This window comes from Columba livia, chromosome 24, assembly GCF_036013475.1.
Source record: "Columba livia isolate bColLiv1 breed racing homer chromosome 24, bColLiv1.pat.W.v2, whole genome shotgun sequence".
NCBI lineage: Eukaryota > Metazoa > Chordata > Aves > Columbiformes > Columbidae > Columba > Columba livia.
This window is the reverse complement of record NC_088625.1, coordinates 1,395,772-1,423,628: the sequence shown is the minus strand read 5'-3', so window position 1 is coordinate 1,423,628 and position 27,857 is coordinate 1,395,772. Positions and strand designations below refer to the sequence as shown.

The 27,857-nt window shown below is 48.3% G+C and overlaps 1 long non-coding RNA gene across 2 annotated transcripts; it reads left to right on the top strand.

Moving 5' to 3' along the window:
* On the top strand, nt 1-26,787 carry LOC110357580 (uncharacterized). 2 transcript variants are annotated; one of them, XR_010467879.1, is made up of 5 exons: nt 1-6,134; nt 15,585-16,138; nt 17,925-18,008; nt 21,753-21,804; nt 23,346-26,787. It is a non-coding gene; the product is annotated as an uncharacterized LOC110357580 (long non-coding RNA). The 2 variants fall into 2 exon arrangements; XR_010467878.1 differs by having other exon boundaries at nt 21,753-26,787.
* Nucleotides 26,788-27,857: the final 1,070 nt, after the last annotated feature.

The following is a 27,857-nucleotide window of genomic DNA, read 5'->3' as shown; positions in this document are numbered from 1 at the left end:
GAGGTTTCACTCATACTTTTAGAGTTTACTTCCTCCTACCTGCTTAACCTCTGGGTGAACTGATTAAAATAAAGGGGCGACCAGATGAGAGGGATTGAAATGGGCAGTGTGCATGTCACTGCGCAACCCATGGGCTGGAAATCAAGTCTCTGCCTGCCCACATCCCTTGAGCTGCCTTTCTATGGTGAACACTGTGTTTTGTGCTTGCATGCTCGTAGTCCCTGTAAGCCTCTGCAGTAGCCCCCATTCTAGAAGGCTGAAAGAGCACCTGCAACCCTGTTTCCAGCCCTGGTCCAGGGTTTCCTTAAAGGTCTAACAATTCCAGAAAGTGTGGAAAATCCAGCAGGGGTATATCCTTTTAGAGATGTTTAAATATAGGCTTTGCTGGGTAGTGAAGGGCCAAGAGTCAGTCAAAGGATGGTCTCTCTGACCCTGGACTGTAACCCCCTTTCCCAGCAATTCGTGGATGAACACAGCATGTTCTTGCTGGGGTAGATCACTTATGTGATTCTTCTCAAGTGGTACCATGACATGTCGTTTTTGGCTGTAACCCCTCAAATATTTTTATATGAAAAAAAGATGGAGTTTTTCTTTTCACTCCTTGGTCTCGTGGGGATTTCCTCGTTCTCTGCTGCAGCCCGTTGGCTGGGGTTTTCAGAAGCTGATTTTGCAAACGCTTTTTGAGCCGTTGGGTGGTGCTGATGCGGGGTGAGTTCTATCAGCGCTGGGGGAAGGTGAGCCCTGCCCCAGTTCTGCGAGCAGGACGGGTTCCTCCCGCATGGCTCCTGCGTTGCTGGGAAAGGAGCAGCGGGTACAGTCCAGAGCGAAACCCAGGGTATGTGACACCCAGTAATTAGACATAGCGATGATCCTGAATCAGTTCCCTTGCAATGGAGATCACTCCAGAACCTGTTGCCAGTGCTAATTCTGCCAAGGGCGGTTACTTCCAGCAGTGTGAGCAATACGCTGATGCATAGGTATTCCAGATGAACTGGAGCCTCCGAAAGGAGGAGGCTATACCCTTCTTTTCCCCATATCTGCCTTACACTTGCAGACGTGTCACTGGCAGCCCACAGGAAGCTCCCGGAGGCATTTTTATGCCCTCATGCTGTAGTTTTGTCAAGCTCACCTGCTCAGTTTCCTCCCAGGCTCTGCTGAGTCACACGTGTGGGTAGGCAAGTGAGATGTCTGGATTTCCCCCCCTGTGCTCATCTTCCCTTTTTCCAGCCCCAAAGCACCCGGGCAGGGCTCGCCACTCCGCCAGTGCCCCCAGGCTTAGAAAGAAGCCATTGTGTTCAAGTTTTCAAACAAAAGTTGAACAGAAGTGGGAGGAAAAGGGCAAGTGCAAGAAAAAGAATAGATGAGTTCAGGACAAGCGGAATAAAAGGAGAGCAGCAGGAAAGGGGCCAGAGAAAGAGAGGATCTGTTGGAAGAGCTGATACATGTTCAGTGATGCTAACGCTGGTCAGAAGTAAACTTTATCCCAATGCAGAGTGTGGAGAAAAAGAGAACCTGAGGTTTTCTGGCTCCAGCTCACACAATCAAACATTCCTGCAGGGCCTCATTTCCTTGTGGTTTTCTTCCGTGCCTTCTGCCCTACTGGTTGCTTCTCCGGGCAATGTGAGCTCAGTGAGCAGCTCGCTGCTGGGTTCAGAAACGCTCTGCGTGTTCTCCCCATGATGCAGAGAAGCAGGAAAGAGTGTTCTGAAGGGACCACAGGGCTGCAAGTCCCCTGGAAATACAAACCCCCACTTGTTGCACGATTTTTTCTGCAAGCACCTGAAGGAACGTGGGAAGTTAGCTGGTAAAATGAGAGCAAATGGAATGGGGAAACAGCAAATGAAAATGGAAGTGGAGGATTTGGCAAGCGCAACTTCACTGCTGACGCTGTTTGCCCTCAGCAGTTTCATCTGAAGCCTCCTCGCAAAAGCTCCGTGCCACCTTTCAGTCAGCGAGGATGGCTCAGTATCGTATCACTGGAAGAAACAGAGTTGAAAATACATATGTTTGCCTCTTGGAAAGGATTAATTTGGGAAAAGAAAAGGCAGGATTGCATCATATCACATATGTAACAAGGAAGACTCTGCTTCAGAAATTTATCCAGGGAAAGAGAGATCTTTGCAAGTGATGGTGGAAGTGACAATGTTTGTTAAACTCAGCGGGGCTTTTCAGTTTTGTTTGGTTGGTTCTTGAAGAGGTTGAACTTGCTGTGGGAAACCAGGAGCTGAGGCTTTGAGAGGGGATAGAGCCAGAAAAAGCTCTGTCAGGAGGAGAGTTCTGGAAAGCAATAGAATGAATATTTTTAGCTGAAAAGGTGACTTCATAGTAATTAATTTGGACAGGGATAACCTTGTGTAATGAAGCAAATCAAATGGATGTGAAGTCCACTAGAGGAAGGGTAGGGAGCAGGAATTACGATAGGAGACTCGCATGTGTGTTATAAAGAAGCATTTGAATCACAGAATCATAAGGAGTTTGAGCTTCCAAAATACTCGGACAGAGCACTAGGACAGTCGGAGTGGAAGCTGGCAAGGCTTAAACTGCCCAGCCGTGCTCAGAGCAGCCCTAAAACCAGCAGGAGCTGGCCCCTTTTGGGCTGGCAGCTCCAAAGTTGGGGTTTCAACCTCTGGGTACTGGGCTCCCCAGCCACAGCCCTCATCGGCGGTTTCGCAGTAAACTCAAGAACCGTTTGGAAATTATTTAGGGGTGTTTCCCTGCCTGCCGCCCACACTGCAGGTATTACACCATAGAGGATGACTTGGGATTTATTCCCTTTTGGCAAGCAGACAGAAATGACTATCTTGTCTGTCTCTTTGTTAGCACAAGTGGTGTGGTTCCTTCCCTACCCTTTCTCTTTGTGTATTTGTGGGCAAAACTTAAGCTAGAGCCGTAATTTCCACAGGCTTCTTTCAAGGCCAAGTCTTGGCTATTTCGGAGAAAACCTGTGCCATTCTCTGCTTCCTTGCAACGTCTGCTGGTCCCTGGGGGATGTCCACATGGCTCTTTGAGCTTCTCAAAAGGCTCCAACTCTATACACCAGGAGCTCCTGGAAGCCTGATGCTGTCTCATTCAAAGTGGGACCTCATGATGCTGAGCATCCCTGGGTGCTGCAGCTTGGCTCAGCTCAGAGCCCCTGTGCTGAGTGACACAGAGGGTGTCCGGTCCTTGCACCCTTTCCCTGCAGCAAATCCACTCCTTTTTGTCATCCCCAGGCTTAAATTAATCTTTCTTTTTGTGGCTGGAGGACTGGAGTTCCTAGGCAAACAGCAGTGCTTTGAATTCAGGGCTCTGCTTCAGGAAGGGAGGCAAAACCCTTCAGTATATTGACTGAGAGTTAATGATCTGGGGAAGACCAGATGCTGGAAAAGCAAACCCACCTCCTCCCCCATGCAACCCAGTAGGAGGAGATGGCAAGTGAGGAGGTGTCCTTTCGGCAAAAGTGCAGCAGTCCTGCAGGGAATAAACAATTGTATGCAACCACCTGCTTCAGAGCGCGGAAATGTGAGTCACAGCCAAACAGCATCAGGCTGTCTCTCTGGCACAATGGTTGTAGCGAACAAAACCATTTGGGTGACGCAGAGTCTAAGCTAGAGCCAGGGCAGAGTGCTGGGGGAAGAAGAGAGCAGAGGCAGCAGACACAGGGAGTCCCGTATGCTCCCTGTCCTAGCACTGGGCAGCCTTGGCCCCAGTACAACACCCCCTACCCGGGCATCCTCTCCAGCTCGCTGCTGGCCCTGCATGGCAGGAGGGGACTGCCCAGCTCACAGCAAGGAGAGGTCTGTTTGCTCTGAGCTCCTCTACATTGCACTGTTTGCTCTAGGTGAAGGATTTAAGACCGTGGGGATTTACTGGCCTGTTTTGCAAACAGTGTGTTTTATAAATATAGGATGTTTTTTTACTGCTTGGACTGCTGAGCTGGCTTTAAAAGATTCCTTGTCCTGCTTGTGGTGTGGGGTGGCTTGAGGCAGCTGGAGTGGACTCTGCACCTCTGGTCTGCCCAGGGGCTTTGGAGCCAACAGTGTCACAACAATTCTCTGCAGCTTCCAGGAAGCAGATGAGGGCCCTGCCACACGTCACCTCCCACCTCCATACACCAGAGGAGAACAGAGAGAGAGGGAGCAGGTCAGGCTTGCTGGAGTTGCACAGTGGACAAGGAACGCTCTTTGCATCTGGAGGCAGCTGGGAGGCTGCTGGTCCCCCTATGTGTCCCGAGTTTGCTGCAGGGAAACCCCTCAGTCCTGCTCCTCTGCCAGCCAGGCTCTCGGGCTGGCGCTGGCATGGGCTTTCCCACAGCTAGACAGAAGGAACCTTCAGTTTTAGGGCGCTTTATGCTACTTTGTTAGACCTGAAGGGGCTTTATCCAGACTTGGCTTAGAAAAAGCGAATGGTTCCCTGCGTTTGCCTCTGTGGGGTAAGGTCCTGAAAGCCTCCTTGTTATCTACATCAGCTACAAGGAGAGAGAGGGCAGGTTTGCTCTGGCAGTTTACAAGGGAGGAATCTGTTTTGAAGGACAAACTCTTTGCAAAAGGGCACTTCCCTAAAGTGAGCGATTTAAGACGGCAATTTTCCTGCTTGGCCTCCGTTGCTTCTTTGTACTTCCTTGTGTCAACTTCTGGACGTTTGTCCCCTCCTCCAGTGGGTTTTACAAGCGGAGTTTCCTGTCATGTCGACCTTCTGCCAGCCCGGCCACCTCCTCGGTCAGCTCCCCTTGCTCTTGCACTGAACCCACAAGGTGCTTCCTTTGGGAGGCTGGGAGGTGATGCAGGGTGGGATTGCCTGGAGACGCAGGCAAAAGTAAGCAAATCTTTGTATGTGTTTACCTATGAGACAGAACATGCATGAAGTTACACCTCATCATGCTGGAAGGCACGGCCTGTTGCTGAAGGGTGTGTGTAGCACTTGGGTAAATAGAGCCTGGTCATTCTGGAGCAATAAGCCTGTGAATCCTTATGCAAATAGGCACTATTTGCTCATGCAAACCTGCCTAAGGCAGCGGGGTGAGACAGCCCAGGTGCAGCAGCAATCCTTTGCGGGTCACTGTAAATCCCTTGGTTTGCACTGTGGACCACCCAAGAGGTTCGGTCTCCAAACGATCCTTGATCACAGGAGATAGGAGAAATAGCAGCCAGGAGTTTGGTCTCTCTAGGACATGAAGGGGTACACAACAGTAACTGGATTTACTTGTCTCCTGTATCTCCTCCCTCTCTGAGATGGAGAGATGAAGTCTCTGCTGCCACCTGCAACCAACCCCGGACCATAGTCATTCTTGTCCTCTTCTCATGTCTGCTGAGCATTTCTGCAAATAAAGCCTTGTTGGCTGTCCCGGTGCCACTACTGCACTCCTTCCTGTTTCAGCATCTGAGTGGTCTCCTGGGGTTCCCACTACCGTCCCTTCTGTCCCCAAACCTTGCCATGGGCAAGGGAGGGAAATCTGTCCGGAGCAGTGCAGGTGTTTCAGTGCTGTCTCTAGCAGGTCTGGTACAAGGACAGACATCAGCCCTTGGGGAATGGAGTTTGCCTGGGTGGGGTCTGAGCCCTGCAGATGCAAACAGCATAAGAGGAGCTCAGCTGGCATCTTGTCACTGTGTTACGTGGCTTATCTGCCTTTGCAAGGAAGCGTGTTTGTACAGAAGCGTTATTGTGCAATGCAGAGGGTACAGCCCTGTTGGCAGGAGTGGTGGCCAGAAGCCACAGGCAAGAGCAGCTGTCAGAGGCTCCTGTGCTGGGGCGGGGGCTGCAGGGGAAGGCAGGCAGCCCCGGGGTCGGGGATTTGGGGCAGGAAGGAGCAATAGTCCTTTGCAAAAGCAGCTATGAGGAAAAGGGTGCTGGATGGGGACCGGCTGTCCAGGAGATGGCAGCAGCTTTCCAGCAGCTGTGCCCGGGTTTGCTGTCCTGGTTCCCGTGTGCCCTTCCACATGGCCAGGAGGAAAGACGGGTAAAAACCTGCCCTCCCTCTGCCTGCCCAATTGCAGAGGGGCTCAGCAACCACCCCAGCTGGGCCCAGCACCCCGGCAATGTGCGCCACAGTGTCCTGTGTGGAACCAGGTGGGTGCTGCCCCTGGAAACTGTCTTCCTTTCCTTGGTGGCTGTGTGGAAACCCACGCAATTCGTTAAGTCCGATGCTAACCCCAGCGGTGAGTGTCTGATGCAGCTCAGTGAGGGGAGGTGTGGGACGACCCTACCAGCCCCCAGGTGTCCCCCGTACACTGGCTGCTCCCTCTCTGTCCCGTGGCAGTGGGGGCTGGGGTGCTGGCAGGGTGTGGGGAGCAGGGCAAGCTGCAGGGAACCTGCGTGCCAGGCTGGTTGTTTTGTTCATGCTTTGATAAAACGCTTCCCTCTGTCTCAGAGCACCTGGACCTGAGTTATTTGTGTTGGCGGTTGGCAACTTTGCGCTGGCTGGCGACAAGAAAAAGTAGAGGAGGAAAAACATTAAACACACTTCGCTTGAGATGGAGATTCAGCACTGTCTTGGCTTACTGCCGGCTCCAAACACAGCAGCACAACCTCTTGTGTTTAGCCCCAAAGGAGTCCCTAATTAATGGCGAAACTGAAAAGCTCTGAACATGTTTGGGAATGCTTTAGTGCAGTGTCCCCCTGAGGTTCATTAAACAAATTAATTCAAAGCAGTCAAATAGCTAGGATCTTCAAAGTGACAGGGACCCCAGTCCCAGAGAAAGCAGCACAGCCGTGAACGCAAGCTGGCGTTGCAAAGAAAATGCTTTCTAAAATGGGCAGAATAAAAGCACCCAGATCTTTGCAGCGCGCCGGGGGCTCCTGAACTTCCAGGCTTACCGTGCTGCGCAACATGAGAATACACATCAAAAACCCACTTAGAAGATCACTGTTTAATCTTAGCTTCTCTGTCCCTCCTCCCCACAGTCCTGGGAGCTGCCTGGCCAGAGCCGTTAGCTGGTGATGTTTCATGTTTGGGTGATCATTACTAAGCTGCTGCTAGGTGCAAGCTTGGTTCTTGGAAGTTTTCTCGAAGTGCAGCTTCTCCGCTGAATGCTCTGTGAGTGCTTTTTCTGTCCTCGCAGCAGCTCGTCGCTACCACCTGCCGCACTGGGCACCTTTTTCTGAGGATCGTGGGTTGGTTTGGGCATTGAGAATTCCCAGTGCTGCCTGCTGGAGCTTATCACCCCATGGGCTCGCGGTGCAGTCACACCCTGGGTTAGCTCTCTGGCAAAATACCCATTTACTTGTGCATGGCTCTAATAAGAATAAGATTCCTGCTGGAGTATTTCGGGAGGAAGGTTTTGTTTCCTTCCGAGGGCGATGTGTTCCCCAGATGAGAACGCTCCAGAGGGAATGCTGGGGACAGAGCTGCAGACATCCCGCTGCACGAGGAGAAACAAAGGTGTCATCCTGCATAAATCACCCTCGTGTTCTTACTCTAAATATACACAGTACTTAAACACCACAAATCCTTGACAATTCTTCAATTTTATAAACTCTGTGGATTGATTTTTTTTTTTTTCCCAATGAAATCCTCTCACTGCAAGATCTAGGTTCATTTATATGAATTTTACAGTGGTTTATTTAATGACCTACTTTGGGTGCTATAAATTGCACAACATCCATGCGATTTATTATTTAAATGCCATATAAATCATGCAGGACGCAGAAAGGGGAGAATGTGTGTGGAAGGGAGTAGCTGGTGTGACGGTTGACCGGGAAGAAAACAAGGCATGGAGTGGAAGAGGTGCGTGTGTGATGAAGTGCCCTGGGATTTGTACAGACATGGCCAGTCCCATTCAAATGCTTGTCAGTTGGCCTAAATGGAGATGATATGCATCACATATTAGTGCCCAACTAGTTAGTGCCCAATTAGTGCCCAACTCCTGGGCACTTGCTCCACCTTCCGTAGGAGTTTTCAGTATGGTCCGTGTTGTATTTGTGTGCAAAGTCATTTGGCCATTCTCAGTGAATTCCCAGATGATAATTTCAAGAAGGCTTAGGTTGCCGTCTGGCAGAGAGATGTCTCTTTCTTTTCCAATGTAGACAAGCTGTATACACAGATCTTGGCTGTTGTCAGAGCTGTTTCAGTATTCCACACGTGGGCAGCCAGCTTACCGACACCTCATGATTGTCTTTCAAGCCGTGCAATATTTGTGTTGTATCTCTTCATCCCCAAGTCAGGTTTTTGGTGGAAATACAGGGGTTTGATTTAAGGGAAAGGTTTCTAACCCTTATGGCAATAGAGAAAAGCAGATAATGAGTTTTGGATACAACTTACAGGATTGGAAACAAAGAAAACCCAAGTGCAATTAACTTAGACTCATCAAGATTTGGTGCGTGGTGTGTTGTGTCGGTGTTGTGGGGCGGGTTTTTTGGCTGCTTGTTGTTGTTGTTTGGTTTTATTTTTTAGAAAATTGAACTGTTAGAATTAGTGACGTTCCCAAGAACAAACGGGAATTTTCAGGCAGATGATATTTACCCTCGGTTAAGGGAACACCGCGGGAAGGAAGGAGAAAGGATGGAACACACGCCAGCCAGGCTGTCTCTGTGGGCTGGTGGCAGTTCTGAGCACAAAACAGCTGCTGAAATTAGCAGCGGTGAACTTTGTGCTTCAAAGGAATAGTGTTGAGAACCCCTGATTATACACTGCACAAGTCTGGCTATTCAGCAGGTGTTTCAGACAGTGTTTGTTGGAGATATCCAGAAGCCTATCACATTTCGGCACTAAAAGTGTAATCTGGCTCCCTTATAATTGTTAAACACCCTTATCTGGCCATTAGTTGTTTGCCTAAGGCTGTTACTGAGATTAAAGGCATGCTGTACTAGCTGCTGTCCCTACAGCAGGGGGTGTCAAACTCATTTTCACTACTCCTACGTTTACACAGTCCTAAAGTTACACTTGGCCCTTTGGAGGCAACCGTGAGGCTGATGTGGCCCCCGCTGACAATGGGTTTGACAGCCCAGCCCTGCAGCACGCATGATGTACAGCGATGGAAGGAACAGCGCATCCTTGCTGCTGTTGGCTTTGTATATTTTCTCTTTTCCTTGCTGCTCATCTCTCATACAAAACACATTAAGTTTCAGCCTTTAGGTTTAATAACTGATCCAGAAATTTTGGAAGCTGGGGCAGTGCCCAGTGCCCGGAGTTTGGTTTCCTATACTCAATAGGCAGGCTTAACTTGAAGCGATCATTTAAACTCGGAGATTAGAAGCTGCTCAGTATTCTGTGTGTAGCCGGTATTACCTTTTCACAGGCACAGTAACAAATAGAGTCGCTGTGTTTCCTGGCATGGCCCACAGCCTGATTAATAGGATTATAACCACTCTTGTCAATGACAATGGGAACAAACCACCTGATAAGCCCAGGGTAGGGGCTGCCTGCAATCTGGGCATCTGTCAAGACTCTGAACGGAGGGGGTGTTTGTGCAGAGATGGAGGAAGGGGTAAGGAGTTGTTTTAGGAAAATAGAACAAAGCAGACACCAGATTTCCCTCCCCCCCCCAAACTAACTGGATGCCTATTGTCAGAATAAATTTTCATTTTGTGACTTATCTTTCTGCTGTGAAGAAAGGGCAGATTCTGGTTATCAGACATAATGCCCGAATCTCAGGTTATTTCTTTCTACTTCCCAGTGGATGTTTTTGCCCCTCAAGCTCCACTGAGAAACTGCCCCTTTCTTGGGTAAAACTAATATAGGATTTTTCAATCTGCTTCATTTGGGACAAGACAGGTGCTGCAAAGCTCAGGCTTCCAGTGCCCTGTGACTCATGGCTTGCTTATGTGATGCTCATCAATCAGAAATGCAGCTCCTCGGCCTCTTGCTGGTCTCAAGGTGTTTCATCTCCATTAACCACATTAATACAGCCCTGCTTTGCAGAGGATGCTGCTACTGAAATATGGTTTGGCTGTTGGAGACAGAGCAAGGGGCCAACACAAGCAATACCAGTCCTCATTTTTCATGCTTTTCTCTAACTTAATCTCCTCCTTACAGCTCCCTCCACAGTTATATCTCCATTTTTGGTAATGTCTTTGGAGTGAGGAGAAGGAACTAGTTCTGCTTTAAATAGGGGAGGGGAGGGGGGGTAGAATCCATCCCCTCTGGTAAAGCTGCACCTATTTTACTTCAGCAGAAAATATAAACCAAAGGGAAGCATGCAGCTGTGAATCCCAAGGGAGGTGCATCACTTCTCATTTTTAAAAGCACTTGACAGTTGATGCAGGACTCAGACTAGTTCATACCTCCGTAATGCTACGGGCTGATCAAATATCACAGAAGAAATAGTATCTGTCCCTAATGTACAGGAAAGCTGAATGCTTGCACCTGAAATCTGGCTGGAAATGCCTGCCTTGTTGCTGTACAGCTATGCCTAGGTATTTCTAGTTGTCTCTACCAGCGCTCTGAAAGGCCAGCCTCTGAAGCCCATCTGCATTATGGATAGTGCTCCACGAAGGCTATACTGAGATCAACAGAACTGGTTTTGGACAGAGCTATATATGCTGCAGCTTGAGGTTATGGGAACCAGGCTGAAATTCTGGCTCGTTGGAGTCAGTGGGACTTTTGCCATTGATGTAATTGGAGCCAGAATTTCCTGTCGCTAGCAGTGTTAAAAGCAGGCACTCATCCAAGGGCATGTATGCAGGGGTTTGCTAAAGCATTTCTTTCAGCAGCGTGGCCCAGGTTTGCTGCTGCAGGAGCGCGCTTGGTGCTGGTGCAGCTGCCCAGGGCTTGATGGGTGGCAGTGGCACAGCCAGTGTTCCTTGCCCACAAAGGAGGCAGCAGCTCTGTTTGCAGAGGTCTCTGCAGTCTTGGCGTTTCAGCTGGAGGCTCAGTTTGCTTGCAGTGGAGCTTTCTGGGGAGAGAGAACAGCAGCATGCGTAGTGTGCTCCTGAAACCCTTTACAGAGAAATCATAACATATTAGCTACAAATCTGCCTGCACTGTGTTTGTTCTGGTTAATAAATTGTGCTGGTGAATAAATAGATGCTAAATTACATCCTGGCCTGGCCAGAACTTTTTCTCTTGCCTGTCAGGACTGTGTAGTGTTAATTATAGCCTCCCTCAGATGCCCTCGGGGAGAGCTGGCGAAGGCTGCAGCAGTCATCTGTGCCTCTCCTAGCTCTTATTGGATTTTTCATTCAATCGATGCCCAATAAATCTGTAATCTCCTGAATCTCGACATCTGTGTTTAATGTATCCAGGGAGTGACCTAATTAAATTCTGCACCATCCCACAATGGGACTGGACACTTGGCTTTCTGCTTTTGTGGCATCATATTGGTGGGGAAATATCCCCATGCTTGTTAGTGACCTTTGCGAAGAGCAGGGAGGCCCCAAGAAGAGGATTTGGGGAATAAAGCAGGACAAATATTTTCAAAAGGGTTGCAGAGGTTGGTTGTTGCCCACTGGACACTCAGTGCTTGCTAGGAACGGCTGCAGAAACATGTCCACTGGAAAGAGCTGCAAAGAAGAGCTCCTATTCGGCTGAGCACGTCCTACACTGCAGTGTGAAGTACAGCCCCGCACAGATCAAGAGCGTGTTTAAGCAGGAACCGTTCCAAGTGCTTGCAGCATGAGGAGGCTGTTAGTCTCTTTGAGGTGACCCACTGAAAGTGAGCATGACACACACTTCATTATTGCAGTTTATGCAGAGAGATAGTGCTGTTAAACCCAGCATAAAGATGGGGGGTGGATAGATGATGCTTAAAATTACTGTACTGGCTCTGACACCCGTTTTTTGGCAATAGCAGTAGTGAATACTTAGAAATGGATGCAAAAACAAAGTATATGTAGCACTGCTGTCAGACTGTTAGTGTCTTAAGGTCTTCCTGTGCTGGAGGGTGTCTCTAGACTATCAGCTTTCACAGTTACTGCTGACTGATAGAATGACAGATTTCCTGCTCTTTGGTAATGCCATATCAATCCTGACCACAGTGATCTTTGCTTATGGCCATGAACCAAGGCATTATATCTGCAGCTAACTTACTCCTCTCAACCTTTTCATCTTCAGAAATTCTTGTTCTGGATAAGATGGATTAACAGGCCATCGTTTTCATTTCAAATGAACAGGTGATAAATTGTTATGCTGAGGAATGAGACTTGCTGTTTGTATATGGTTGGTAATACAGTTTAACCTTCCTGCGGACTGTTTTCTCCACTGAGTGTTATCCACATTAGAAAGAACAGATTTCATTATTTTATGCATTAAGAATCTACCGTGTTTGCTTTGTGTGTCTTTCAATAAACTGTTTAATAAACGCTAATTGTTCTTAATGCCTTAAATTAATTACAGTCATTTTCACTGTCCCTCTGTATCTATGCCGCATCGCCAGAGGATCACCATGGCAACTTGCTCACCAGGGTGAACATTCACTTCCAGTGTTTCCTTGGGCCTGATGGTACCCAGACAGCTCTGGGCCCGGAGACAGCACAGGCTGTTCCCTGCCCTCTTGGCTGTTGGTCTGCAGGGTGAGGAGCCCAGAGAGGCTCAGAGCGGTGGCAGGTGAGGGCGTCTTGGTGTTACTATACAAGCTGGTAGCAGTCCCAAGGTCCACCCTGACCACCCAGCTGAGCAATGTGCTTCGCTCAGGGCCTCAGTTTCCCCTTTTATAAAACAGAGATGAACCCAGCTCTCTCAGGTATCTCTAATACTTCGGGAACCGCTGATGGAAAGGAAAATTGTTTTACGTCTCTCTCCTTTTGTGGATAGGACTGATTCTGTATGAGCTCGGGGCCCTCCAATTTCCCCTATTGAAGGAAGCACAGACATCCCAGGTCCTAACAGTCTGCTTGTATCAGCAAAGGCTTCCATGCGCAGAAGCCTTGGGCTTCTGGTTAGCTCTGTGTGGCCATGAAAGTGAAGCAATGTCGCTGAAAGGAAGAAAGCAAGAGGAAGTTGCAAAAGCAAAGGAGAGGAAAGTTTGAGTGCCGGGTCTCTCTTGAAGCGCGAGGGGGAGCGGGGAGCTGTGGTGTGCGGGCAGGGCCAGAGCCTCTTGAGGAGCTGCACAGACTCTGGGTGAAGACACAGCATCCCACCTGACCAGGGCCAAGGGATGAGCAGCTACAGCATTTTCATTTCCTAGGCATGCTGCATCAAAGAAACTGGTAGAAACCTAAACCCAGGCTGTGGCTGAAAGGCTTTGCAGTGTGAATTTCCTCCCTGACTTGCGATCTGCTCTGTTTCTGCTTAATTACGGCTGCCCATGGTCAGCTCTTTGATCTTTCCCCTCTGGAGTTTGCGTTATTAATTACTGCTTGCACCGATTGTCCTAGAGAGACCTGGCTAGCACTAGGGAAACACAAAAAGTAATAGTAATGGGACAGGCGCTGGGATGTGGGAACACGCAGTGGATCACGTCGGAGTGCTAGCTGGGGGAGCCTGGAGAGCTAGAGGTCACCGCGCCACCCCAGCGCTTTGCTGAGGCTCCGTCCTTAGGAGCTGGACTAGCTGATCTTTGAAGGTCGCGTCCAGCTCAACCCGTTGGATGATATTACGATCTCTCCCTGTGCACAGCTCTGCCTGCAGGGCTGGGGGTGCTCTGCTGGCCCGGGCAGCAGGCGGTGGCAGGGCTGCAGGCTGCCCCCGCAGTGCCAGCAGGTGGCAACCCTCGACCGCGCACCGTGTGCGTGCGGAGGGCCGGGAGCCGGTCGCTCCCCGGCGGGCGAGCAGCGCGGGGAGCGCGGCTTCGTGGCAACCAGCATCCGGAGCCGCTCGGAACGGCTGGACCCAGATCAGCGCAGGAAGCGGCGGGTTCTGCCAGCTGCCGCGCCGGGAGTTCGGGCGGCCGAAGCAAGCCGCGTTCACGCTCCGTTTGGAGGACTGATAAGAGGAAAGCCTACGTGTCGCTGTCTTATCTCTGTCAAAGGGAACGCAGCCCTTCTCCCCACCACCCTCCTCTCTGTCTACACAGCTCATGAGGATGAGAGAGGCGTTCCTCGCAGGGCGTCTGTAAATCTCTCCCCGCCCAGCATCCAAAATCTGGAGCTTCAGCGGCTCCTGAGCAAAGGATTTGGTGGGTGCCAAGCAGTGAGAAGGAGACAGGAAAGAGGCGGCTCTGAGGGATGCATGGGCTTTTTTGTGTGTGTGGCTGTACCTTGCAGAAGCAAGGAGGCAGGACTACGGAACAGCGCTGGCAAAGCCTCACTCGCCACCCCCGCTCTGATCGCGAGTGGGCTGCAAGGGTTGTCTGTCATGCATAATTTACAGCTTTGCTGCAGTGACTCTAAGTCACTGTTGGCTTTGAAAGTTGGCTTTGAAACATTAATATGAAGGGCAGAAATGCTGCTCCTTTTTGTTCTTCTCGTGTGCTTTGGGCAGGAGCCTTAAAGGGGCCAAATTGAAATTAATGAATTGGAAAGAAGGAAAATAAAGTGACGGGTTTTCTGCAGGTGTTTGAGCAAACTTTCAGCATAAAATTCATCATTGGGGGAGCGAACAGCCTCGGTATAGGCAGCCAAGAATGAGAGGATTGCTAGTATGATGGTGAATGGGACCATTATGCCAGTTCCTTGCTCTGACACAGACTTCCTGCATGACCTTGGTCGAATCCCTTAGCATACTTTTCAGCCTCCATTTTTGGCCTGCAGGGCGCTGTGCTAAGGAAGTGCTGTCTGAGCCTGCTGTGGCTTCCATATGAGCAGCAACTGCGGCCAAAAGCAAGGGTGGCTTTGAAATGGGCATTTTAGGTGGCATTTTAGGCAAGGATGCGGCTGCTCGGTGGTGTTAGTGATTAGACCATATCCATTTTTACACTGTCCCTCATTTACCTTCCACAGCATGTGTTTCTCAGTTCAGTAGCTCCACTACCTGGTGGAATATATTCTGCTTCTCCACCTTACTATTTTGGTATTTCTTCATGGGCCAATGACTCTGATCTTCAGTGTTGGGAAAACTAAATGAAAACATAGGTTCAATAAATCAAGGAGCAATTGCTTCAGCAGTTCTTGATGAACTCTTTGCAGCTGAGCGTGAATTTTTCCAATGAGTAGCATGCACATGCATTTTCCCATGACATTTGTTGCAATAGGTACAAAGTCCTAAGTCTTGCAATTATTTTGCCTCTGAAAATCTTGGAGCAGAGTGGGTCTTCCTTCTCCTGTTTAAAACAGCCTCCACCGCAGAGAGCGAGTCTTTGCTGCACATTCCATGCCAGAAATGTTTTTCTTCTTATTTTTAAATTGACTTAAAAGCCATTGGTCTCTTTTATATTTGCTCAGCCTGTGCCTCGAAAATACTCATGAATTTTACACTAACATCTTGAAACATTTCTTGTCTCATTACATTAGAAACATTTTCCAGAGAATGAACAGGCTGTAGATGAACCATTTCTGGTACCATTACAATTTAAAAGCAAGCAGATATTGTATAATTGCAAATGTCTTGGAAAACTTCCTTCTGACAAGAATCCTCTAAAGACTTGTCCGTCCAGCTTTGGGCTAGAGGGACGGGATTTTTCTTTTGCCAGATTTCTCTTACAAATAATTTTCAGTAGCACTTTGCATCGCGGTCCCTCTGGGTTTAGCACTGTGGATAAAATCTCCTGGGATATTTCTACGACTTGTGTGTCAGACATTTGAGTCAGGCTTTGATCACTCTGCGTGAAACATTGAAGTGGTATCTTTTTTAACAGGTGGCAGAAGAACAGCAAGGAGACTGAGCTTTCATTCGAGTGCTCGGGAGGAAGAGGGTGCACCAAGCGTCTACAGGAGGCATCAGTGGTAGCAGAAATGGAGAAGTAGGAAATGTACAGTGCTGCCGGTGATTCTGCAACAGACATGACTTTAGATCCTCAGATCAAAGATACAGCTCAGCAGCTGGGAGCAAAGTCAGCTCAAGTCATCTGCTCCCAGCATGACATGTGCGTTCCTCCAGCCTGCCAGCACGCAAAGATCTCTCATCCATACATCCATGTTTTAAAATGCATGTATAGCTTGGCCCCCCGAGACCTCACTCAGCATGACATCTAAAAAAAAGTTTGGTTTGTTGGTGTTTTAATTGGTGTCTAAGCCTGACCTCAAAACAGCTGAGATCCTTCATCTCGAAGAGCAGCCCTTGCCCCAGCTGCAAGTGATAAGCATCTGCATTTATTGCCAGGGAGCCACTGCCCTGGCTTTGTTTGGGAGACCTGGCTGTTGTATCTGAGAGTGCCTGGATCATCCCTGGTGTGCAGCACAGATGTGGTTGGTGAGTGGATGTTTTAGGGTTTTTATTCTGTCTGTAAGGCTTCACTCATCAGTCAGAATATTGAACATGTTAGTACTCTATATTAGCATATAATTCTATATAAAGAACAGGCAAGCAAACATAAAACATTAAGAATAAAACCCAGTGGGTCCTCTGGGAGGGAAAAGGGTCTGTCATCACTTGAATTCAGGTAATCAATTCAGTTCTGCAATTAAGTGAACAAACACATGCACCAGTGATGTGTGCTCATATTAAGGGACTCCTCTTCCCCCTGCCCCCCTGTCATTGTCCTGGTTGGTTTCCCTTTTCTGTCTCTATTCCTTCTTCCTCTGGGCTAAATTAAAGACAGCTTTTCTCAGTCTCCTCCCATCAGAGAGCACACCCAGCTCTGACACACATACTCACACTGCTGGGCAGGAAAAGGTGAAATCAGATTGGGATGTGACACTGTTGTCTCCCTGCTTTCTCCCCATCAGATATGTAGGGCAGGTCTCTGGTACCGCACTCGTGCGTTGCCTTCCAGCCGGGCTGATGTGCTCCGGTTCTGGCGGTGGCCGGTAGGACCAGTGGCAGCACACGCTGCTCTGCTGGCCTTACTTGCGAGAGGCAAGTTCAGTGCCAACTCTATTACAACAGCTACCAGATGGTGACGAAAAATCTCCAGGTTTCTGATGGTGGAACAACTTGAGTGGGAGCTGCAGACGTGGGAAGTGTGCTGTACAGATGCAGCTGACGTTGATGTAGCCCTGTGTTATTGAACTCTCCTGACATACTCCTTTTCTCTATGGAAAGCACTTAAACATGCTACTGACGCTGCACTAAAACAGAGGGGGAAGCATATGCTGTGACTGGCACTGGCTCACCATCTAACTGAGTCCAGTCCCAGTGACTGTATTCATTAAGCTGTTCTAGCCAGCTTCCAGCAGGATGAGATTCCCTTTCTGTCTGCTAGGTCAGTGCAACAGAAACCAGACCTGTCAGGAGCTGTCATACAACAAAGGCAAGCGTGGTGAAATATGTATTAAAAACAACACCAGCAGCAATGAACGTTGTGTCTGATATAGCCGTGCTTGCTGCATTAGCACAGCTCATAATAGATGTATCCACTGCTTAGACAGCAGGTAGTGCTGCCAAGGATCCCCTTGGGCTTTGCAAAGCAAATCAGGCTGGATTTTCCAAATTGCCTGTCCCCAGTTGCAGAAAAGCCACTGAAATACACAGGCTTGCAGTCATAGCTTATTCCGCTGTTTGTAATTGCTTGAGTGTCATCTAGGATGCCCTTACTCTGCTTATCCCTTCCACGGGGTGGTTGTTTGGCTGGGGTTGTACAGCAGCTTGCAGAGATGTTGTGGTCTCTGGGGCGCGCTGTACTCACAGGAGAGGTGTAACGATGAGAAACAACGCAACCCATCTGAGTATTTGAATCATTTTGGGCACAGAGAAACTGCTGATAGCAGCTGCCGCTGGTGTTTGTGGGCTTGTGAGCAGCCTGCCGGGGTTTGCAGTAGTGGCTGGAGGAAGTGTCAGTGTGAATGCTCGCCATTGCTGAAATGCAATTGACTCGTTGGTGGTGCTTGGTGTATTATCCTGCGTTTGGCTGTGAAGTCAGGGTGTCCTGTCTGACCATGAGTGAAAGACATGAATCTTTCAATTCCAAATCTGGACATGAATCATGTAAAGAACAGGGGCCCAGAGCTCCAGCCACTACATGGCCCCCTCATACTAAAAGCACATGAAGTAAAAACAATTGATTAATAAGAAAGCCTTTTCTTCCTTTTTTTCCCAGAGAACAGAAGGCAGATGGGAAGAGCTGATATAGCAAACAGACAATAGGATGAAACCAGAGCATAAAGCGGGCTGAAAGTCAGAGGTGAGCTCTTGGATGGGAAAGAATTTCTGTACATACTAGGCTCACCATTATTCTTGAGTCATATCTGGTTAGACATCTCCTCCCAGAAGCAGTAATAACAGTAGAATGGGATAAAAGTCCCTCCCACAGTAGCTTCTTGATGAAGATAAGAAGTGACTGAGCTGGGCTGTGCCTCTGTAGCATGATTCCAAACGGTTTGTGTCATCCTGGGAATAGCAGGGAGTCGTATTGTAGTTGGCAGCAGCCTTGCAGTGAAAAGCTACAGGAGATGTGCACACAGATGAATAAATGCAGGCAGGAATGCGTCTGTGCTCGTGATCGCAGCAGTGCAGGTATGCATACAGCTACACTAAGGGAAGTACTGGGAGTGTTTGAGGACACGTGAAGTGGCAAGAAGCACAGGACTGGGTGGTGTGTGGGTGTGGGGGGGCTTGAACATGCGTGGATGCGAATGAGTGTCAGAGCAAGCAATAGTGTGCACACAAGCCTTGGTGAGAAAACAAGTTTCTCCCCTGGCACAGCAAAGTCTGAACTGCACTCCTGAGTGTCAGCCACACTTGCCAGTTACCTCCTGGACCAGGAGGAGCATGGATGTTTTCTTTGCCAGAAATGGTAGTGTTGAGAAGCTCTGCTGCCTGAAAGGCATAAGGAAAAGTTTTCTGCGTTTGAAGAAAGGTGCTTTGGAGGTGCTGGATGCCTTTCCTTGCTGGGCCTCTTAGCATTGCCTCCCTGGCTCTGCACAGAGTGCCCTGGCCATGGCCCTGGTGTCAGCAGGCTGCTGAAGCTGAGCAAGCCCCAGAACCCTGCCTCGGGAGCACAGCAAGAACTGCCTCCTGAATGTTTGCTCGGAGATGTTAACGCAGTTCTTCAGCCAAGACCTTGCTCTGTCACAGCCCGGTGTCACATGCAGGATCTCCAATCTGTATTTGCAGAAGCTTGGCCGTCCCCATGAAATCACCCCGAGACTGTGCCAGCTTCCACCCGCCCTCACGTGCTGTACCCGGCAGAGGCACCTGCAGCCCCACTGCCTTTCCTCGTTCTGTCACGCTGCTCATAGAGATGGGCTTACTACACAATCAATAGGTAGATGTTCCCTGCTGTGTTTGTGCTGGGGCTGGAGATAAATCTAACTCATTTGGATGGATACACAAGGGGAAGAAACTTAGAAAGGAAAAATGCCTCGGTGATGTTCAGCTTAGCTTGTTGCTACGCAACATCGTGCTGTAACCATAGCAACTCCCAGAGATGCACCTTGTACAGACCTTTTCTTCTGGTACGGACCGGAGAGAAAATGCAACGGAGATGCTGGGTGCTTCTCCACACTACGGCAAGTCTGGGCTGCAGAAGAGAGGATTAGATTTTAAAGACAAAGCAGTTTTCAGGAAGAATGAATGTACACAGAAGTAGGAGGCTTGGAGCAGAACATGATAAATGTTTGGGATGAAGTATTGAATCCAGAAGGGGAGAGTGACCTGGAGCATTCCTGAGGAGTGACAGACTGTCCATCTGGAGTGTTTCATGGGCATGTGGGTGCAGTGAGCATGTTTCTGTTGGCAGTGCAGATGTGCTGATAGCATGCTGAAATAAGGGTGTGCGTCCTCCAGCCAGAGCCTCTAAGGGGATCCCAAAACCTCTTGAAAGATAGGTTGATAGGGCTAGTTTAAGCAGCCAGATTTGTGGGCTAGGTTTATAGCAGCTCGCAGATTTTATTCTGCGTTGCTTTAAAGGTCATTGTGGGAAGTCAGCTCTCTAGTTGAGAGCAGTTGTTGCCCTCCAGGGAAAAGAAAAAGCCTGAGGAGTTCTCCAGCTGTGGAGCTGAACAGGGGGCAGTTAGGAGCAGCCTTGGCTGCTGTCTAGCCACAGGGGCACAGTGCTTCGCTTCTGGGTGAGCCCAGGCTTGGGCAGTGCAGCTGTACGCTGGTCCCCATGCTGCTTCACCTTTGACTGTGGTGCCTGACGCTGATCAGACAGGACCACATGGTCACCCCCTGCCTGCAGAAACCCTTCCAAGCTTGACATCATCAGAAGCTCAGAAACATCCCAATTAAATGGACTGCAGGTACAGAGGTTGCTAAGCAACGCCATTATCATGCAGCAGCCATCCCATGCTCTCACCTGCTGGAGCTGCATTCCCTCTCTCCCCAGGCAAAGTTCCCCCACTTGGTTAACACAGGGAAATCTGCAGGAGCAGGATTGAAGCAGGAGCTGTTGCTCATGAATTGGTAGCTGAGCCCTGTTAGCTTCTGTCTCCTTGAGAAACCCCGAGCAGAGAAGCTGCTCTGGGTCTGATTATTATAGGTGCTTAAGAATTAAGCAGGCAAGCACAGTCTTGGGCTGGGAGATAAGGGAAAGCTGCTGAGGTACAATAGGGCAGTCACTATGGATGTGAGCTCCGATGCAAAATGCTGGCTAGAGGTGGGCCTTGGAAATGCACCTGTTGATTTTCCTGGGCAAAGGCTAGAACAAATTCAGACAGCATCTGGAAAGCAGACCCCTTTGTCTTTCTCAATGAGCTGCACTCGAAGTTCATTAAATGCCTTCTAATCCATAAAACCTGTTAGCAGGGCACTTGCAGGTCATCACCAGGCATTATAGAGCAGCTTTGCCTGAGAAGCAGGCTGAGGGACCTCTGGGGAGGTTTGAAAACACCTTTAAGTTCATCAAGTCCAAGTGTTAGGTACCTAGAACTCTCATGGGGTTGTTGTGACCCAAGTGCAGGACCTGGCACTTGGCCTTGTTGAATCTCATACAATTGACCTCAGCCCATCCATCCATCCATCCTGTCCAGATCTCTCTGCAGCACCTCAAGCCCTGCCCAGCTCTAGCAGGGTGCTGAGCCTCCCCAGCACCTTGCTGTGGTGCAGAGAGGGACAGTGGAGGTGCAGGGTGGTTAATATGACGTGTCTCAGGACAGAGTCCAACTGATTTAGCCCTTTGAGAATCTGGTCTTGCTCTGTAGAGGTGGAGGAACACTGCAGCAAAAGCATTGTTAAATATACAGTTTGGAATTGAAGGAGCCTTTATCAGAAATTTATAGCCTATTTTAAATAAATCCATTCAGGGCCCAGTGAGGATCCTGGCTGAGGGAGAAGATAATTCCCCAGGTTTATTTATACAATTTGATAGCTTTTATGCCAGGTTAGTAAAAAAGAGTCTGTGCCAATAAAATACTTTCTCTGCTTGTAAAACTTTAGAGTATTTTATCTGTGAGGCTGAAATTTTGCTGCCCTTTTATTAACAGTTTGATCTGGGAGCTGGTGCAGCCAGGAACCAGAGCAGAGGGGAGTCCTGGCCCGGTGGGTCTTGTTGCTCGAAGGTGCCTGTTCTTCAGCCTCTCTCCCCAGGATGCCAAACCATCCCTTGGCATGTGCTTTTCTGATATCTGAACCATACTTGTCATCTTCCTTTAAGCTGCTTATGTAGGCGTAAATATTTAAGGTCTGATTATTTTCTGACTCATCGAAAAAACTCTTCACCTGCCCAACACAAATGTATCACCTGGAAGGCAAGAAGTAAAGCAGATGAGATACTGGGCTCTGGGTAAAGTGTCACTCTGTATGTGCTTTAGTCTGAGACCTTTTAGACAGAGGAAGGTATTCAGCTTCATGGACTGTTGGTCTGTACTGATATAGCCTGGCTTGTATTCTTACATTCACCCACTTGACTTGATGAAGCTCCGCAAGGTTTTGATACCAGCCAAGAGTTGAAAAGCAGCAACAGTGATTTCTTTCTACTTGTTAACAGAAAGAAGAAAAACAAGTGGAAGAGAAAGAACCTGAAATTCCAATCCCCGCAGGTCAGATTTAGTCTTTGGCTTCTTATGCTAAGCTCTCCCCAGACTACTCCTTGTGTAATGAGCACAGCTTTATCATGGTAGTGATCATGGGATAATAACAGCTCTAATAACAGCAATTCTATCGTAATACAATTTCTACTGCAAAAATATTGTTATTATGAAATTTACTGTGACTGGGTTGTAAATGGGGCAACATTGAATAATCATCTGCAAAGTGAAGCGGCAGGACAAGGCGGCAGAGCTGTCTGCTGCTCCTCAGCTTCGTGACCACCCCATTGTGGGGGGACCAGGGACCCGCAGCGGACACATAATGCTGTGACACTCGGGAATAGGGCTCTCCCCTGCTATCACACTGACTCCATCTGTGCTAAAAGTGGCACTCGGGAATAGGGCTCTTCCCCTGCTATCACACTGGCTTCACCTGTGCTAAAAGCTCACGTTCTCAGGCAAGCTTTCCTCCTGACTTCAAAGGATGCTTTCACCCAGGAGAGAACAGCCAGCTCAGCAGCTGCTTCTACATTTCCTGCTCCTGTTTCCAGCTGAGGGACCTGCTCTCAAAACCATCCCAAAAGCTTAGCATCGGAATTAGTTAAGTTGATAAGGGAGGTAGGTGTGTTAACAGTGACAGTATCCAAAGAGTGGGTTACAGGGAGGTTTGTAACTTGACGTGCTGTTATGTAAGAAGTTTTATTCATGCTTGGCTCAGATACACTACTGAAAATGGATGGATTAATGGAAGTATTTATCATTTATACATAGAAAAACAAGGTGGTCAAATCAGAATGAATTTTCACTTCCTTAGAGACAGGAGAGCAATTACAGGACAATGGAGAACAGAGAGGGGCTGTTGTATCCGCACAATAGAGAGCAGAAAGAAAACTGAAGAAAGAAAGAAAAAAGCCAGAGGGGGAGACAGTGACAGAGAAAGAAAGTGAAGAAAGTGTATCATCTGTGACAAGGACACAATGTGAACTTGCAACATCAAAGTGACAACAGAGGCTTGGTGGAGAGGGAATACCTGCTGCTAAGAGGGAGCAGCGTGTGCTCTGGGGCTGCAGGACTCACCTGCGCAGAGGGCTGGGAAGGAATTATTGGTGTTGGCAAAGTGTTTGAGCTCCTGCGAGAGGATTGTGAAGGGTGTTGGTGTTCATGAGGAGCGGTGAGGGGAATGCTGCGGGGAGGAACACTAACTGGGGAGCCTCTGAACCCTGGTAACACCCCCTTTGTGTGCATCCCCACAGCTCCTTGAGGACCTTGACTGCCTGTACCTTCAGGTGACATTCCCCTTGCAGAGAAAGGCAGCGTGAGGCCAAAACTACAACTGTATTGTGGAACCAGCAGAGCTTCCTACCTTTCATAAATTGCTTTTACACCTTAATTGAAATCCTTTCCCACCTGCAAAGTCTGATGTAATCGAAGGCAAACCTGATACATTGGTGGCACTGGTTACCTGGCCGCTGCTCAGGAGGACGGAGTCTGGGGATAAGTGTTGCCTTTGTGAATGCACAAGAGTTTCTAATTCACACCTTTTTCCATTCCAGGCACCCAGCTTTCTTCTAACACCTGGAAATGCAGTCTAGGTGATTAAACAAAAGAAACTGATAGGAAATACAAGCATTTTCCAATGGGAGTGAAAGTTAAAACATGATGTGTTCCAACACTGCTTTTTGTTCTGCAAGCCATTTCTTGCCATCCATGCACCCCATGGAAGAATCCAGGGAAGTGCAGTTAATGCAATGAGCTACAATTTCTATCTATGGAGAGCAATCAACCATAAACCAAAACTCAGTGAAACGCTGAATTACTGCTATTTTGGTCCATGCTTGAACCCTTGAGTTCCGTGCACAGCAGTCTGTGCTTCAGGCTAATAGCTGGATGCAAATACCCCCATCATTTCACTTTCAGTGCTCCCTAATTGTATTTAGACTTGTTTCTACAGAATTTAGTGACATTTAGAGAGAACAATGCAGAGTTTGCTGTGTCACAGTGGCTATACCGCTGGGCTGCGTTATCTGTTTGGTGCTGCTCATGTGGTTTCACAAAGAAACGACTCTGGCATTACCTTTATTGCTTTTCCTAGCAATGCAAATTATTTTCACCACCTTAAATACAGACTGTGTAATAAAAGCATGAGGGTAGTGCAGCTACTTTGTTCACTTAAAAGCAAGCAGCAGTCCCAGAAGGGAAGCAGGGAGAGGTTGTTGATGCTGATGACTTGAATTTTACTATAAAACGAATCTGGATTAAAGTTGACATTAATCAGGCTTGTCAGCAGGGATCAGCATCACCATGAGGATGTGTCTTAGCCTTCCAGAGCAGGAATGCGGCATCTCTGCCAGAGCTCAGCCTGTCATGCAACAGGTAGGGTGCTTTAAAATTGTCCCAAGCAAATATTCTCCTTGGATACTGGGAAAGAGCTGATGTGAACAGAGGGGAAAATGAGCGTGAAGCAATCTGCAGTACCCATTGTCCCACGAGCCCCGCTCTAAGCACAGATACTCGCAAAGCCATGGCAATTCTCTTGCCCTGCTGCCTGGCTACTATGGGAAAACCAACTATTGATAATCATCCCCATCTGGTTCTATTCTGGGGAAAAAAATGAAGAATCTATCACAAACCCAAGGCAACTCTTTGTAATGAACACTTTAAATACATTTCCAACCTGTTTGTGTTTCATAATGAGCTTTCTAGAATATACTATGCTGTGTTTCTAATAATGCCCTTATTGAAATGTTATTGATTTGGAGAAAAGAATACTAATGTGTTCTTCTCAGGACTCTGGATACGGATGGAGACCAGTGTCAGCTATTTCCTCGTTAGAGGTCTAGCTGAGCATCGGTTGCTTTACACAAAGCTTCAGTTTCTTACTCGGGACATGAGTGACCTCAGCAGTTGTACTGCGACTCTGCATATGAATAGCACTCTTCTATTATTTCCAGCCAAATAGCCACAGAGATAATTGCTTAGGACGAACGATTTCTCCTTATGGTAGTATCACGACTTGGGCAAAGAGCGGTCCTTCTTGTTTTAGCGGCGGTGTGTGCATCTATCCAGACGTGGTCCCTCCCTGAAGCGTTTGTGCAAACTATGGTGACAAAGCACAGAAAGCAAGAACGAGTAACACAGTTTGCAGATGAGCCATCAGAGGCCTGCAAAGCTGAGCTGGCGTGGGACAGCAGAACGGTGGCTACACAACTGCACAATTAGTTACTTGGGAGGCAAGTCACAGTATCACAGTATATTTGGGATTGGAAGGGACCTCAAAAGATCATCTAGTCCAATCCCCCATGGAGCAGGAACACCCAGATGAGGTTACACAGGAAGGTGTCCAGGCGGGTTGGAATGTCTGCAGAGAAGGAGACTCCACAACCCCCCTGGGCAGCCTGGGCCAGGCTCTGCCACCCTCACCAGGAACAAGTTTCTTCTCATATTTAAGTGGAACCTTTTGTGTTCCAGCTTGATCCCATTACCACTTGTCCTATCATTGTTTGCCACCGAGAATAGCCTGGCTCCATCCTCGTGGCACTCACCCTTTATATATTTATAAACACTAATAAGGTCACCCCTCAGTCTCCTCTTGTCCAAACTAAAGACCCCCAGCTCCCTCAGCCTTTCTTCATAAGGGAGATGCTCCACTCCCTTCAGCATCTTTGTTGCTTTACGCTGGACCCTTTCCAGCAGTTCCCTGTCCTTCTGGAACTGAGGGGAAGAAGTCCTACCCATGTATCACTCCAGAGGGGATGGGGCTGCACTCATTCCAAACCCAAATTACACCCTGGCTGTTGTTCTGGATGACTGGGTACACGCAGCCTCTTGGACGTCCCAGCGTGTGCCCAGGGTGACTGTGGGCATGGGGATGCAGCTCTATCGCTCCAGCTCTGGACGGAAAATAACCCGCTTCTTGCTCTGAAAGGGCTCAGCAAGTGTCCTGTTTACTCAGGACAAATCAGCAATACCGCAGAGACCTCCATATCCCCCTTGCTGATAGATCAGCCCCGTTGCCAGGCCCTGGGTCCCGGTGGAGCATTGGCCAATGTCAGTTTTTGAAACCGCGTGTCTGCCAGCCGTGCTGTTAATGGTGTAGCAGCATGGTGTTTGGGATAAACGAGGTACTCGCAGCTCGTATTACTCTGCGGTGGACATCCAGGGTGGTTGTTCTGCATGCCTTGAAGCCGGTCAGTGGAACACACTGAGCCTTTCTCCAGCTGACCTCTAATTAAAGTCTTGTTATTAATGGCTGTTATTATTCAGCCTCTTGTCATTATACTGCTCCTCCATTACAGAAGCTTCCTCTTAGCTTCTATGTCCCTTGCACTTGCTTACTGTCATTTGCCAAGTATTTTCAGGTACGAAAAATGCACAGAGCTCCAGAGAGGTGGATGTTTTGTTGCCTAATTGAAGCCACAGGCAATTCCGTTATTTTTCAGACCGAAATGGCAGGCAGGTCTGGAGAACAATGACTGTAAGAAAGGAAAACCGGGAGTAAATTTAAAAGCTTGGAAGACCATTTCTGTTACCAGCGTACCAGCATAGAAATCCCACTGCAGACAAGGTGGCAGAAGTTCACTCGGGGTTGTGATGATGGAATTTTAGAGAATTCCAAATAAATTGGGAAAAAAGAAGCGGAATGTATCAGCCTTGCCCATCTATATATTATGAGTCAGATGCCCTTGAAATTACTGCTAAATAAATGTTATTTGTTATTGTATTAACATGATACATGGGCAAAACGCAGAGACAGTCCCAGGCCCGGAAACTTTAAAAACCGTGGAGACAACACAGAGAAGAAGAGAGATCCATACTTTACGAACATAGAATCGAGCCACAGAGATGACAAAACACGAGCTGGCGGAAAATTTTGATCAAGTATTTCTCGGCTGAAGATTGTTTGGATTTATTGAAGTATTTTGGGAATGTATGTAAATTGCATCTATTCATTTCATAATGCAGCATAAAAATAAAAGTGCTTTTTAAAAAAATCAATCACTGCATTTTAAATTGTGAAATGATGTTTCATTTTGAAGTTAATTTCAGCTGTAACCTGAGTTTTCCAGGGCTGATACCGGTACCTCCGTTCCCCTTCAGTTCTTCCCCAGGGAAGCAGCTCCGCCAGCACTGCAGCTTGCAGGTGGGGACAATGGGATGAGCTTGACTTGCCAGCTTGTTTACATCTGAAACTGGGAGCGAAATTAGAGAATATTACGCTCACGATCTCTGGCCAATTAAATTTAAATATAGCCATTTGCTGTGGGGTTCCGCAAGGTGCAGTTCGGCGGAGCTTCGTTAAACAAGCAGGGGCGTTCTTGTTCTGCTCCAGGGGAAGGTATCGTGTGTGAGCAACAAGCTGTCTGGTCCTGGGGGTTAATGACCCTGTGTAATCTGAAAGCCAAACTGGGAGGAGAGAGAAGAAACACTCATTTCTCCTCTCCCCGCCCCGCTTTCTTTTCTTAGACTCCAAATAATTAACAGGCGAATCCTGCTCTGTGGCTTAATGCTGTTTTGCAACCCAAGTGGGCCCTGAAGCAAATGAAATCCATGACTTGCCATTCTCAGTTCCCTAGCAACGAGCCAAAGCACAGAAATGTGCTTGGCCTTATCACAAGATGTAAAAGCAATTAATATTCATCACCAATGTCTTTCTGCATTGGAAGTAAAGCCCCCTGCTCAGAAAGAGCCATACTGGTGTAGGAAAATACTTGAAGAGAGACAAAAATCACGTTAGTCTGAAAACAAGGATGCACATGCATGAATAAAGCAGCAGGTCTGAGTGTGAGCGCAGTCACACACTCGCCCGTGTGCACAAGCGGAGGCTGCACCCTTAAAAATTAGGACTTTCTTTAGCACAAGTGCATGGGAGATGCTCTTGTGCATGAGAAAACAGACACATTTGAGGGTTAAATCGTGTGGATCTGTGTGATTCTTCCAAGCACAGCACCTACTAAATTACTTTTTCAGTTTAAACCAAGCTGAGAAAACAGATTTCTTAAGCTTGCTTTAGGGGCTGCCAGTGTCTTAAAATCCCACACATAGCTGCTGATCTGGTCCAGTAATTG